Here is an 11,098-nt window from a genome sequence, read left to right as displayed (position 1 = left end):
AATCCACCTGCCAATGCAGGGGACACGGGTTCGAGCCCTGGTGCGGGAAGATCCCACATGCCGTGGAGCAACTAAGCCCATGTGCCACAACTACTGAGCCTGTTGCACTCTAGAGCCCACGAGCCACAACTTCTGAGCCCATGCACCGCGACTACTGAAGACCGCGTGCCTAGAGCCCGTGCTCCGCCACAAGAGAAGCCACCGCAGTGAGAAGGCTGCGCACGCAACGGAGAGTAGCCCCCGCTCGCCGCAACTAGAGAAAGCCTGCGCGCAGCAACAAAGACCCAACGCAGCCAAAAATAAATATAAAAAATAATAATAATAAAAAATTTTTTTTAATAAAATAAAAACTAAAATCTGATGGAGACTCTTTACATCCTTCCCGCTGCTGTTCTGGCATGTTGTTTGCTGATGGGGCGCTAGCCCTTTCAGAGGTCTCCAGGAGGCCACAGTAATGCTTGTTACACTACACAGAAGCATTCCAGGACCCAGGAGCACACACGGGGCTGGCTGCTCACTTGCATTTAGCTACACTGTTTCTAAATAATGTCATTTGAGTCAGAGTCCATTTCTCTGCAACAGATGGATTTTCCCAATATATAACCACCTCCGAACTGAACCGTCTCTCAGCAAAAGCTGTTTCCTGTTCCAGATGTAGCATCCACCTCGCTCCATAACAGAGTGGAAACCCTCCGCAGCAGGAAGATGTCTGGGATTGTGTAAGAGCTTGGGAGGGTGCTGTGAGGTCATGCAGCGCGGTCCTCGCACAGGCAGATCAGCATCACCTGGGAACTAGTTAGAAATGCAGAGTCTCAGGCCTGCCGACCTGCTGAATGGAATCTGCATTTTCACAACATCCTCCTCCTACGCCCCAAGATTCTCCCCCAACCCCCAGCCCCGTGATCCACATGCATGTTTAAAGCTGAGAAGCACCGGTCTCAAACTCACTGTGTGTCGGAATCACTGAAGAATGTGTTTGTTTGCTTATTGAGTTGATTTACAATATTATATTAGTTTCAGGGGTACAAAAATTTTATAGATTGTATATAGATTGTATAGATTTTTAGCTATTATAAAATATTGGCTATATTCCCTGTGCTTGTGTTTCTTTAATATGAATGACTGAGCCCCACCCCAAGAGATTCTGGTTTAATTGATATGAGATGCAGCCTGGGCAATGAGATTTTTAAGTTCTAATGTGAACCAAAATGTGAGAATCTAGATCAAGCATCTGTTTCTGCTGGACAGACTGAAGAGATGAATGACTCATCCAAGGCCTCACAGTCAAGACTCAGATTAGGTATGAGTACATGGCAGCAAGAGATCGTAGGTGCATGGTAGAGACACAAGCACTAAATTGTGCAGTATTTTTTTAGCGCTTAGAGTGGTTCAATAGTGTCCCCCCAAAAGATATGCCCGAGTCCCAACTGCTGGCACGTGCAAATGTGATCTTATTTGTAGGTAAGGTCTTTGCGGATCCTGAAATGAGGTCATCCTGGGTTTAAAGTGGGCCTTAAATCCACTGACAAATGTCCTTATAAGAAGAGGAGAAGACAGAGACACAGGCCACGTGGAGATGGAGGCCGACATGGAGTAATACATCTGCAAGCCAAGGAACGCCTAGGATGGCCGGAGCCCACCAGCAGCTCCGGAGAGAGGCGTGGGCCGGTTTCTCCCTCAATGCCTCCAGCGAGTACTAATCTTGAGACAGCTTGATTTCAGGGTCCTGGCCTCCTGAACTGTGAGAATAAAGCTCTATCGCTTTAAAGCCACTCCGTTTATGGTGATTTTTTTTTCCAACCGGCCCCCTAAAGCTTGCCAACACACCTGCTACCAATCTGGGCGCTCCAAAACATTGTGTCTGCATCCAGCCCCCCAACCAAACAGTTCTAGACAAGCATGGCAAGCCGAGATACCTCCACTGCTCAAAAACATCCCAGGGTCCCATACACAGCGAGGCGAATGAAGGCTGAGCTTCCCGGCCTGTCACTGGCACAGACGCCTGCAAGGAGCCCCGGCAAGTTTTCATAATTGTGGATTCTTTTCCTTCGACGGAGACCTCCAAATTTCATACACTTTGAAACACACAAAACCTGACTCTGCCCCTGCCTTTAGGGTAAAATGGAAAGTTCTTAGCCGGGCAATCAAAGCGTTCTGCTCCGTCCCCGCTCCGCCGCTGCCTCGACCCCTCTCTCACCAGTCACGTCACCCACCCAAGCCCTCCCCTCAGCTCCGCCAGACCGTCGCTGTGAGGCTTGCCTTCCATCGCCAATTGGCAGCTCAGACTAGCCCTCTGCTTCTCGGCTTATCCAAATTAGATATGTGTGCTTTCAACAAGACCTGGTTCAGCCCAGGTCTGCTTGGCTAGCATTTCCTGACTCCCTAGCCGATGGAAATTGGCTTTCTCCTGCAAAACTCTCTGCTATGTATTGCTCTTACCTTTTTCGGTATTCATCTCCCCGCAGATTGGCCGGTTTGCTTCTCTGAACCTCCAAGCATCTGGGAAAAGAAAGGACCTCGTAAGCCCAGCCCTCTCCACACCTCCCTCCCCTTCTCTTTTCTGCCTTGCCTAAATCTGTGTGATTCCAAAATCTTATCCCAAACACAATCCTCAGCCCCCCACATAAGTCAGGCCAGTCAATTCCTTCTTCTCTCCACCATTGCTCTCTCGGTAAAGTTTCATTTCTGGGCTGCGGGGAAACCTCCCTATCCATCTGCGTACCCCAGGGCTACCTAGAACCTCCCCAAAGCATGGGGTCTAGGCGTCCGAAATGGGAGCTTACATGGAGTCTGTGCCTCTCCCTCCTATGAGGCAAGAGATTGGGCTCCACCACGGCCAGCTCTGTGTCTCCAAACCAGACGGGGGACATCTGGACCCTGTAAAGGACATGCTATCTCTGCATACTTTCAAAAGGAAAGTTAGCCTGGATAGCTTCCCAAAAGACACTGGCTTAAGTAGCACGTTTGTTCTATAGGAACCTAAGAAGTTCTTGATGGCCACATCACTTTATTTGGATAGTAAAGGAAAAGATGACCCTAGGATGACCTAGGCAGACATTCGTTTGTGGTCACCTGTGAGGTAGAGTATAAAGGCAGGGAAAATAGGATAGAGATAGCTGGCTTGCATTTTGTATTTCTTGTGGTTATTCCCTTAAAGATTTGGATTACAAGGCCTTCTTTAGCCCATATTTATCAAGATGGCAGTTCGCTTTTTTCCTCCATGTCAAACTCTTCACAGATATTCATATCGGGTTTTCGCTAATTCTCCTCTTCTCTGTTGGAGTGATCTTGAAATGTTACCGTTCTCCTCCGTGGATAAGTATGAATGCCCCCTCAGGGATAGGCGTGAGGGATTACCACCATTCATCTGTGCCCCCAGACTGTGACAGCACAAGGAGGCATTGGGAGAGAACACAGGCCAAAAAAGAGGATATGAACTGAAACAGCCTTGGACTGTAATTCCTGTGTGTGGTCCAACCCCAAAGACAATTTTAACTAGAAGTACGAAGTACTAGGCTACAAATGATTGTGCTGGAGAGTGTGAGGTTTTATGCAGAGTTTAACATTAAAAATTCTTTGTTCAGTTATGATGTTCACTAATAATTATCCAAAATCCTCTCTCGTATATTCCGCAGTACATTTTGCTTTAATTTTGACACACAAACCACTTGAAGAGGAAGCAAACAGATACTAGCTAAAGAGTGGCAAAAGGTTTGAAGAAGGAAGTTGAGGCTCCCAGGAATCTACCCTGAAGATACAGCTCAGCCAACATCTGTATGACATATGCACACACTCACTCATGAAATTATTTGCACCGGCCAAAGACTAGAAAAATACAGATGTCCATCAAGCTGGTTAAATAAACTATGGTACACCTACCTGGTGTAGTTTCATGCAACCTTAAAGAAATGAAGTTCTCTAGTGAATGGATATGGAATTATTTCCAAGATCTTTATTAAGGAAAAAGTCAAGAATAATGTAAATGTTACCTAAAGTATACTTCTTTTTGTGAAGAAAAAAGTGGGAGGAAGTAAAACATACTTTTTTTGTGTGAAATAAAGAAAGAAAGAGGAAAAATATGCATTGTTATTATTGTTGCTTCAAAAGGAAACATAGGAAATATAAACCATCAACAAATGAAAATGGCATTCTCTGAGGTCAGCAGGTGGAACGAAGAATGAGCAGGTAGAGATGGGACCAAGAATTTTCCAAGTAGTATAATTGTTATAGTATTTTGACCTTTAAACTTTATAAATATTTAACATATTCAAAACCTAAAATTAAATCAAAAAGAGAAAAAAACCTAAAACCTTAAACAGATCAGAAACAGAAACAAATCAGCGTAACTGGCTATCAAAGTAACAACACGATAGTATTATTTCGAGTAACTTTTGAATACCACACTCTGTACGTCCCCAACGGCTCTGTTCTCTCTGTACGACTGTATTCTAAGGGCAAAAAGCCCTGCAAGGAAATATTAAACTTCATTTCGTAAATGTATTGTTTTTATTTTTTTGTTGTTGTTTTCTTTTTTTTGCGGTACGCGGGCCTCTCACTGTTGTGGCCTCTCCCGTTGCGGAGCACAGGCTCCGGACGCGCAGGCTCAGCGGCCATGGCTCACGGGCCCAGCCGCTCCGCGGCATGTGGGATCCTCCCGGACCGGGGCACGAACCCGTGTCCCCTGCATCGGCAGGCGGACTCTCAACCACTGCGCCACCAGGGAAGCCCTGGTAAATGTATTGTTAATAGCAATATTGTGATTATAAACATGAAACTATTTTATGTATACGACAAGATAAAGAAAATAAGTTAAATAAATTATTCTGTAAACCAAGATTTCAGGGTGAGAGCAGAAATACCTGTATAAAATAAAAGAAGGGAAGAAAAAAACCCCTCCAATTTTAGATTAGATTTGGAAATATCAACATAAACTCCTTTTTTTTTTTCCTTTTTTTTGCGGTATGCGGCCACTGTTGTGGCCTCTCCCGTTGCGGAGCACAGGCTCCGGACCTATGCTCCGGACGCGCAGGCTCAGCGGCCATGGCTCACGGGCCCAGCCGCTCCGCGGCATGTGGGATCTTCCCGGACCGGGGCACGAACCCGTGTCCCCTGCATCGGCAGGCGGACTCTCAACCACTGCGCCACCAGGGAAGCCCTAAACTCTTTTTTTAAAGTATTCTTTCCTAGCTCTGTCCACTGAAAGGACCTGGAAACTGACAGGAGCAATGATCTTGGTTGTTGCTTTTTTAAAAAAATTGTGATAAAATACTCATAACATTTATCATCTTAACCATTTTTAAGTGTACAGTTTAGTATTGTTAAGTCAGATCTTGGTTTTTCATGCTTTTCCCGTTAAAAGAAATCAGGGCTTTCTGACGGATGGCTGATTTCAGGTCTGGGGAGAGAGAAGAAGAGACACAGAGACATCATGGGCCAGAAAGCAAGGAAAGCACGTGAGGAGCATCGGGGTCAGACCAGAAGGACACAGGGTCCAACTCGAAGGCACAGCCGCTGTCTAAGTTTGGGGAAATTTAAGCATCACAAGTGACTGTAACTTATTGCAACATATTAAATACATAAAATGCACGAGTCCGCACTGATCCTTAAAGAAGGAGAGAGAAGGCGGGTGGCGGTGGCCGCAGAGGAAAGCTCTTCTTCACAGAAGGCCAGGTAATGTGAAAAAGATGATGCACTGAGAAAAATAGCACTTTGCAACCCACAGAGTAGTCAATGAATCAGCTAAGGGTCCTCCAAAGATGCTAAAACCATTTGGTGAGATGTTGTTGGAAGCAGGAGAGTTACCGGGTGTCAAAGTGTCACCCCTCAGATGGCCAGTGTGCCTTACAAACTGCAAGATGCATCGGTCGCCACTGTCACCAGCAAGCACGCACAACATCAGGGTCTCCTGATGAGGCGCCAGGCCAGGGGAGCGGCATCACCTGTGATTTATTCTCGCCAAAACATTTGACCTAAATCTAACCAAGCCTTGGTCCTAATTTGCATTTTCCAAAAAAGCAGGGGAGAGGGGAGCTGGCTCAAAACACCAGGAAAGGACAGACCAATCCAGAAGGTAGGATATTCTATAAAACTCCTGACGTGGACTCTGAAAACGTCAATGTTGTGGAGAAAAGAGTAAGTGATAGGACTCTTCTAGATTAACCCGGATTGAAGAGACATGAAACCCAAAAGCAATGTGTATGTCTCAATCAAAATGATCAACAAAAGACATTGTTGGGGAAAATATATGTTTGTATAAAATTTGTATTTATGTATGTATGTGTGCATATCTACACACACACGTACATGAAAAAAAGAGAGAAGGAAAGAATAAACTAAAACAGAAAAACCGACTACTTCAACCCATCTCTCTGACTGATTTCAAGCCACCTGAGAGATGAGTAAGGGACTCTCTGATATGCCAGGGAGTCTTGAGTTTGTGCAGTCTGAGCTGAAATAATCAGTTTTCTAGAATCCGGCCTCCCTACTAACAGGAGCCTGGAGGAAGTCCCATCATTTCTCAATTGCTCTGTTCATAAAATTGAAATTAGAATCACCAGCCTCACAGAGGGACTCTCTGAGGGTTTACTAGTTAACATCTGTAAACTGTGAGGCTGAAAATCTGATGTGCATATATCCACACATCTTCCACAAATCAGGGCATGGGTAGTAAAGAGACTTTATAAAAGATGGCTACAGTGGCTCTTGTGAGGTCCTCTTGGGAACTTGCCCTTCCAAGGGTAGGACTGGAGAGTGAGACCCCTGCCAGGAACACGACATTTATACTCAGAGAATCACGATGGGACAGGGAAGGAGCATCCAATCCTGGGGTCAGAAGACCCGGATGTACATATATTCTAACCCTGTCAATGTGTTTGGCCTGGAGCCTTGGAACCAGTATCTGGCATAGTAACCCATGTTCCCTGTGTTGGATTCAGAGTCATTTCATTGTATGACAAGTCGTGGCTCAGCATTAACCAAAGCTGCACAGCTCAATTAGACATATGTCAGAAAATGTGGTTAAAGCTAAGGGGCTCCTCGTTCTAGCTTTCGAAGGACCTGTGCTTGAGCCCCGTCAACCCTAGCTCATTACTATCACCATATCCTAACGATAGAACGCGAGATCAGAGAAAAGGATTTCTATTTTTCAAGGCACTTTGATAAGCATCATCTCAGTGGATTGTCCCATGAGACAGGCAGAGCAGAAAATAAATGAATTTTGCAAGTGAGTAAACTGAAGTTCCGACTAAGCTGTCCAAGGCCACATAACTAGAACATTACAAAGCTGGGAACGGAATTCAGTCCAGCAATCTATGTGCCATCACAGCCCAGAGCCTCCCTTCCAGCATCGGGCCCAGTCTCTGACCCCTTTACTTAAACCCCAAACCAGCCCCGTGCTGTGCGCCATCAACAGCCTGCCACCAGGGACCAGCCCATCTCCCACCAGCCCCCCTCATGACCCAGACTGTCCTGTGATGCTTCAGAACATCTGGAGATGGGCAGCGAAATGTGCAAGCCATAAAATGGGGCCATAATTAGTGTGTGATGGAGACAACAAGATCCCATCAACCATTTGCTTCCAGCTTCCCACCCCTTTGGTGGAGGTCGGGAATCAAAATCTTTTGCACAGAAGCACAGAATGCTGGCTCAGGCACAAAGCTTGCAGATGACCCAATCCAGCGGTTCCCAACACTGCCTTCCCACTGGAATCTGCTGGGAAGTTTGTTAAAAAATAGAGATTCCTGTGCATCACTTGCAAGGATTTTTGGATCAGAATATCTGCAGGTGGGCCTGGGAATCTACATTTTTACCCATCTCCCTTGGGGGCCCAGCTGGAGGGGGTACACTGAGCAGCAGTGTGGAGCCACCATCAGAATGTCGAGGGACCCCCCCACCCCAGGACAGGAAGCTGATGAGAAGAGTCGAAGGACACTTGCCCAAGGTCGCATGGCCAGACAGTGATTCACGGTTTCTAATCAAATTCACACGCATTATCACACTGCAGCCTCTCACCAGCCCTGTAAGGTAAACGAGGAGCCGCCTGTCCCACTCTTTCTGGGAGAGAAAGAAGGGCTTTTCTCTCTAAGAACCCCCTTCCTGTTAGTTTGCTAGGGCTGCCATACCACAGACCGGGCGGCTTAAACAAAGAAATGTATTTTCTCACCATCCTGGAGGCTAGAAGTCTGAGATCAAGGTGTTGGCAGGGCTGGTTTCTCCTGAGGCCTCCCTCCTGGGCTTGTAGATGGTGATCTTCTCCTCACGTCCTCACATGGTCCTTCCTCTGTGTGCGAATGTGTCCTATTCTCTTCTTATAAGAACACCAGTCACATTGGATTAGAGCCCACCCATATGACCCATTTTAACTTAATTACCTTTAAAGATCCTATCTCCAAAGACAGTCACATCTAAGGTACTGGCGGTTAAGACTTCAACATATGAATTTGGAGTGGAACACAATTCCGCCCATAATGTAATGGGGAAGAACAAATCTGACTCCATATTAGATCTGTTCCTTTTTCTTTAACCTTCGTGCCCTATGGCCTGTGCTTAGTCATGCTGGCTCTGCACCTTTTGTAGAAGAATGTTGCCTGTAGCCGGAAATATACAGGATAGCCGGTTCTCAAGGCTCTGACCTTTAAGGGTGTAACACTTTTCCATTCATATAGAGATAAAAAGTTGCAGAACAGAGAACAATATTTGCCGAGTGGGAGGTTTACAGGAACATCCTGACCTGCCCTGTGTGGACAGCTGCAAGAACAAAGGATTCTGAAACCAAGAAGTTTGTAACAACCAGCCACACCTGGTTCAGGCCACACAAAAGAAGCCTGAATGCTACCTTGGGTAAGATGGTTCTTTGGGACACTAGTCCGCCATCTTCTTGGTCTGCTGGCTTTCTGAATAAAGTCGTATTCCCTGCCCGTCTCCCGATTTATTGGCCTGTCATGTAGTGAACACAATGAGCTCGGACTTGGTAACAATAACATTCTCCTTACTCTGAAGTGCTGAAATTGCCACTTGATTTAGACTAAAATCAAGGTAATTGGGAAATAAAAACTAAGCTTTGAAGTTTAATACCAATTAAGCATTTTTAATGCTTTTTAAAGTTGAAAATATCTTTGGTGTTATTAATGCAGAGAAGTTTCTAAGAAATGCTATTTTTAAGCCTAAGGCCTTAAAATCTGTGTTCAAATTTATTATCAGAGAATGTTAGAATTCACGAATAATTAATATTGCCTCTCTATAAAAATCTGAAGGGTTTTGATTTTAAAAAGGAAACCTCTGAAAATAGATATAAGAAGAGGAATAAAACATCACATTTTGGAGCAGCTGAGTTGGTGGAATAACAACCGTCCTAATGTTTCATTTAACAAAATAACCTTTGACCTTGCTTGTGTCGGGAAGGCAGGATTCTGGAGGTCAAAGGTTAATTGGTCTGGAAATGATAATATGTTTATCAGCAAAATAAACTGAGAAATAATGTGTGAGTAAAGGCCAATATGTTCCCACTCTCTCAAATTCCTAGGAAAACACAATGAAATTAACAATCCTTGTGGTTCTTTGCACCAAAAAGAGGACATTTTTCCTTTTTTGTGGACTGAAGGAGACTGTGCCAGTACAAACTTCTGCTTTTCATCTTCTGAGCAGTTCAGGGCAACAGTGGTATCTCTGATCCAGGGACATGTTTTTAGAAGTATTGGATCCCCTTCACACGAAATTAATTAATGGTGCATTTTCAAATCCTTCCTAAGGGGCCCCCCTCAGTGATGCTCCCAGCCCTAGGTCACCCGCCGCTTGCTAAACAAAGCTGTTCTGCAGATCAGGCTGTGTTAGGAGGCTGTGGTGGCCACTTTCCACTAGAAGTCTGCAGAGTGGACTTCTAATCTCAGATTTACCATTTCTCTGTGGTGGAGCAACTTAAATCAAGTTAATTCAACCCTCTGAGCCTCAGTTTTCTCATCTGTAAAGTGACAGGGCTAGACTCAGTGACCTCTGGAGTCTTTGCAATAATCTTTTTTTTTTTTAAGTATAGTTGATTTACAGTGTTTTGTTAGTTTCAGGTGTACAGAAAAGTGATTCAGTTTTACATATATATGTATATGTGCATATATATTATATACATGCTTTTTCAGATTCTTTTCCATTTTAGGTTATTACAAGATATTGAATATAGTTCCCTGTGTCATACAGTAGGTCCTTGTTGTTTATCTACTTTATATACAGTAATGTCTATCTGTTAATCCCAAACTCCTAATTTATCCCTTCCCCATCTTTTCCCCTTTGGTAACCATAACTTTGTTTTCTATGCCTGTGAGTCTGTTTCTGTATTGTAAGTAAGTTCATTTGTATCATGAATCATCTTTTTATTTTTTATTTTTTTTTAAGGAAAAGGTGTGAGATCGTGAAAAATGTATTTCCATTTTATCTGACAGAAGAAGGAGGAAGAGGTGAAGGAGGAGGAAGAAAGAGGAGAAAGCCAGCAGAAATGAATGAACTTTCCTCCATGCAGTGGCTGGAGTATTTGACCATGGGGACCCCGCAAACACTCATGACCAGCAGGGAGCAGTCTAAGCTGAATGAAACTGAACTGGACTAGAACTCAAGTCTTCCAACTCAAAGCACAGTGTTGTCACTCCCTAGCTGTGTGATCTTTGGAAAGTCACATCTCTGGCCCCCAGCTTCTTCATCTATGAAAGGAAAGAGTTAGATTAGATGGTTTCTCTCTTCTGCAGGGTTGCATTAGTGAGACAGCTGGTATTGTTAATTGATAAGGAAGCAGTTCAAAGAGGATCCATCTGTTTTTAATTAAATTCCATTTGCGACATCTTTATAAATGCTCCGGATCTAGGAGATAACATATTAAGAGATACTGAAAGCATACATATTGAAGCCATATGGCGATGTATAAAGGACAGATCCAATTAAGTAGAATTAAACCAGTGACTGGTGAGAACTGGGAAGCCTGTGCTTTGAGAGATTTGGGGAGGGAGGTAAAATTTATTGGGCATCAGAAAAATAAGAGAGTATTTTTGGTGGAAATTGGATGTTAGCGGAAACATCGTTATAGGAAACTGACATTCCGTGGACTCTGACAGAGTAAAAG

The sequence above is a fragment of the Physeter macrocephalus genome, chromosome 20, assembly GCF_002837175.3.
Source record: "Physeter macrocephalus isolate SW-GA chromosome 20, ASM283717v5, whole genome shotgun sequence".
Taxonomy (NCBI): domain Eukaryota; kingdom Metazoa; phylum Chordata; class Mammalia; order Artiodactyla; family Physeteridae; genus Physeter; species Physeter macrocephalus.
This window is presented reverse-complemented; position numbering follows the sequence as displayed.